This window comes from Nannospalax galili, unplaced genomic scaffold (assembly GCF_000622305.1).
Source record: "Nannospalax galili isolate Female #2095 unplaced genomic scaffold, S.galili_v1.0 scaffold512, whole genome shotgun sequence".
NCBI lineage: Eukaryota > Metazoa > Chordata > Mammalia > Rodentia > Spalacidae > Nannospalax > Nannospalax galili.
In genome coordinates, this window is record NW_008331992.1 from 1,157,818 (window position 1) to 1,162,606 (window position 4,789).

Consider the following 4,789-nt stretch of genomic DNA (forward strand, 5'->3'; position numbering starts at 1 on the left):
AACAGAGCAACTGGGAACATGGATAAGCATGTGTCTCTGTAGTGGGATGTGGAGCTCTTTGTGTATATGCCCAGGAGTCGTACAGCTGTGTCATACGGTAGATCTAGTTTTTTCAGGAACCACCACAGTGATTTCCATAGTGGCTGCACCAATTTGCACTCTCACCAACAGTACGTGTGTCCTCCTCATTCTTCACATCCTTACCAGCATTTATTGTCTTTTGTTTCCTTAGTCATTCTGACTGGGGCAAGATAATAAAGAAATACAAATTTAATCAACAGTGAGACACTACTCACAAACTTATTGCAATGGATACCTGACACAACTACAACTGTTGATGAGAATGTAGAGGAGTTAGAACTTCATTCACTGCCAGTAAGAAAGGAAGATGGTACAATTCCTTTTGAAAACAGTTTGGCAGTGTCTTAAAAAGTTAAAATATATATACCAAATTATTAACCCATTTCACTCCTAGGCATTTATTCAGGGGGTATTGAAACATATATTTATACAAATATTTGTAGTAATTTTATTTGTAATATCTCTAAACTGTAAGCAACTTAATGTTTATCAAGAAGTGAATGAATCAACAAATAAAATTTGCTATATACATATATTGGCTAATGCTACTGAGCAATAAAAAGGAACAGATTTTGAAATATAACACTCCATTTGGGAATCTGATAATAATCACAATGAGTGAAAGAGGTCAGAAAAATGAGCACATATTGTATGATGCTATTGAAACAGAGAATACAAATTCATTCATACTGTCAGACATATAAGTGATCTAGAGATGGGACTGGTGACAGGACAGAAAGCCATAGGAGGGAGGACCTGCCAATGTAGGGGGTGAAGGGTGCAGTTAATAATTTCTTTGTGTTGATTGTCTCAGAGTTGTCTACACTTAGGAAAGACTAACAAATTACATACTTCAAATACTTTCAGCAGACCTCATGCACTCCGCTATACATGTTAAGTCCTATCCAGTAAAGCATTTGTACCCAGATATCCTTCAGGGAAAATTCATCCACTGGAGTCTAGTCAGCCCATCTAGAGATCATTGGTGTGGCCTACTCTCCCTCACCCAGCAGTGATCAGTTACCAGTAGTTCCCAGACTAGGGCAGACCTACCACCCATTTCTGTCACTCCACTCTAGTCTTGGGTCAGGGTTTTTTTTTTGTGTGTGTGAAATCTCCACTTAAATTATATCACAGTGTAATTGTTATAGAAAAATTAAAATAAATTAAAGATTAAAATGCAGAAGATAAAAGATGATCTACTGGTGGCATTTTCAAACACGTCATTGGTATACAGGAGGTTGACTCCCTGTAATGCAATAAGAATTGGGCATAGAAAATAAAAAGAAAGAGAGGATTTGATTAGAGCCTCCTGAAAATTTAAACAGATTGGTAAAATTAGCATATGCCTATTTATTACAACCATGGTTGGGGAATCTGGGGGCTCACCCTGGGTAGTCAGGAAAACTGATTGCTATGAAATTAAATGGTGTGTAGACATTACCTTGGTACCATTCACTGTACACTTTATGTGCTCCTCTCCATATAATTCCTTATTTGTTTAACTGTTTATGTCTTCTTTCAACTGAGATGAATAAAGTGATAGCTGCACTGTGTATTATGAAGGAAATTTGAGCTTTCTCATACTGGAAGTAGTGAAATATAGAATGAGGCAAATAATCATTGAGGCCCATGTTAGAGTTCTCAGGCCATCATTAAGTTCTATTTTGTTGCTCAGTTCAATAAACGAAGAAAGTCTAGTTACATATTAAAAATAAAATAATCCCTATCCTAAGCAATCTTGTTCCATTTAATTTATTCTAAATATCATTCACATTTATCCTAATGAGCTAAGCAAGAAGGCAGTGGTCAGCGAGATAACCAAAGAGAAAATCACCTTTGGAGGACTTAGGCAATGCCAGCTGCTCCTGATGATGATCATACATCATTACTTAAACTATCACGTAGCAGATGGTGATTAATACAGATACTCACAACTGGCCAGAGTGCTGGGAATGCATGACTGTGGAAAGCTCAGCTCTAAATAAGAAATCTCTGTCACACCCCTGCCCTCCAAGGCTCAGGGAACATCTCAGAAGAGTGGGTGAAATGACTGTAAGAGCTAGAGGCCAGGGATGCTTGCTGTGAAATAATGTCTTCTAGACATGACAGGGCTGTTGCACTCCTGAATCCACAGCAGTTGTGATTGCTAGTACAAGACCTACACAAGATCGAGCCAATCAAGACTCTATCATTGAAAGGAAAGGGCCTCAGAAGGCTCCACCTCTAGATGACGAGCTGTTGATGAGGAGGTAGATGAGGCAGTTGATGGCTAATGGGGGAGGAAGAAACTGTTTTCTTCAGCAGTGTGGCCCATGCTCCAGTGGATAACCCCACATACATGTGTATAATGGGCAACATTAATTGGACTCATTCGGCAATAAAAACAAAAAGAAGGAGGAGGGGAATGGGTAAAGGAGGATGAGGGGAAGAAGATGTGAACTTGAGAGGGGGAGGGGGACCTAGGAGAAGTCGGGGTGGGGTGGATATGAATTAAATACATTGTACTCATGTATAAAATTACTGAATAAATAGTTTTTAAGCTGTTCAGAGTGACAGAACCAATAGGATTATAATGAGCTTTTGAAGTATCGACTGTAACTCTGTTTTTTTTAAAAAAAATTAAGATTTTTATTTATTTATTTATTTATTTATTTATTTATTTATTTATTTATTTATTTATTTATTTATTTGTGTGTGTACAGGTACATGTAGAGGCCAGAGGTGGCTAGATCCCCCTGGAACTGGAGTTATAAGCAGTTGGGAGCCATCTGATGTGGGTGATGGGAATGGATGTGGGTAAGCGCTCCTGACTGCTGAGCCATCTTTCCAGCCCCTAGATTGTGGTTCGAATGAGCTCATCTTCAGTACTGAGAAACTTAATTTCCATACATGGGAAAAATAGTCAATTCTGCATTACATTTACAAATTAAATCAATTCCAGTTTTAAAAGTGCTCTTGTTTACCTGTCACCTCTTTGGAAGTTTCTTGCCTCCTGCATAATTTGCAGTAGAATGCTGCCTGAAACTGAAGGACTTCAGTTGAAGTAGACTAAGAATACAGTATCCTTACTGAGTCAATTTAAAGATATTAAGAAGGTTTAATTACTCTCTATGAATAATTTACTTGTGGATATTTGTCTTTAAGTCTTATGATTTGATCAGAGGCATAGTATCTTATGACATAAGTGGATCTTGAATAATAGATGAATACTAAAGTTAAAATCAAAACAATTGACAAAAAACCCCAACAACTCTAGAATGTAGTGTTCTTTCCCACCACCCCCAATTTTCCTTTAATTGCTAAAATAGTCTTGCTGTAATTAAAAAACCATAATCATAGGATTGAGGTTTATTGTATAAATTCAAAACAAGAATAACTGTTATCTTTCCCAGCATACATTTTGACTCACCTTTTACTAAATTACCGTTGGAAGATAAATACTTTTGGATAGAATTTAAGGATAAGTGATAGAAATGTATGTACCTACCATTCAAGAAAATCTCTTCCCTAAAACTACAATATGATGCAAAATAAGAACTTTACATATGAACTTCACGCTTTAGTCTGATGTGTTCAGAAAGGTTTTGCATGGATGCCAATGACAAGATTACAGGATTCTCTTTTGTCAGTGAAAAGGGCAAACACAGACCACACTCACTGCTAGCATTTTCATTCTCTGAGAAGATACTTTGTCTGATCATATGCAAATAAAATCTTTGTAAAGGTGTCCTAACATGCCATTGCTTAAGTCAGGAAAAGGTCCACTCTTTGGAAAGTCTGGTCATCTATGCAGACGATATCCAAAAAATTAAATGACTCTGAAACAGCATTGTATGAGGATCAGATAGAATCTATACTTGTCTCTTTCCAGTGTGATGGCTGACACATCTACTACACCTGGCTACCATCAGCTTGCCTTGACTTGCATTCTGTGGAAACAATCAAAATGGGATCTCCACCACATCTTTATGTGCATTCTTACTCTTCTAGAACAATTCTCTTGCTTTACTTTGATGATAACCCTGACATCAGGAAGATAATCATTCTGCTGCCTGAGTTTTCTTTCTCCAGATCTCTCTACTCTCTTTCCTCATATCAAATTCTAATGACTTTTGAAGAGCTCTCCCAGCAATTGTTTTCTTCTCTGCGTCTTATGATACACATTATATTAAATTATGATGAAAGTGCATAAATAGATTTTAGTTGGTAGAATCCTAGCATATAGGACCTATAATAGTTAGGATGCAATATTGTGACATAGTGCCATTTCAATTATGTATAGAAAAATGAATAAAAAGGAACTCGAGGAAAGGATTATGGTTGATTTGTTTATATACACATGTATTTACCTATGTATATAGATATAGTTTTTATAGACTATATATCCAGAGAATTAAAGAGAATCTGTGAAGTTAAATACTAACTAAACAAGGAAGAGATTGACAGCTTAAGCAGAAAGAAATTGAAACAGTAATACAAAACTTCCAACTAAAAAAGCTCAGGACTAGATGGATTTACAGCAGAATTCTGTCAGACATTTAAAGAAGTTCTATATCCAATACTACTTAATTTATTCAAAAAAAATAGAAATGGAGGGAAAACTTCCAAATTCCTTCTATGAAGCCAGCATCACTCTAATACCAAAGGAAACAACCAAAGGAAAACTATAGACCCATATCCTTAATGAACATAGATGCAAAAATTC

The 4,789-nt window shown here is 36.4% G+C and overlaps 1 pseudogene; it reads left to right on the forward strand.

Moving 5' to 3' along the window:
- Positions 1 to 2,870: 2,870 nt before the first annotated feature.
- Positions 2,871 to 4,789, forward strand: part of LOC108490516 — a 4,096-nt pseudogene continuing 2,177 nt past the window's right edge.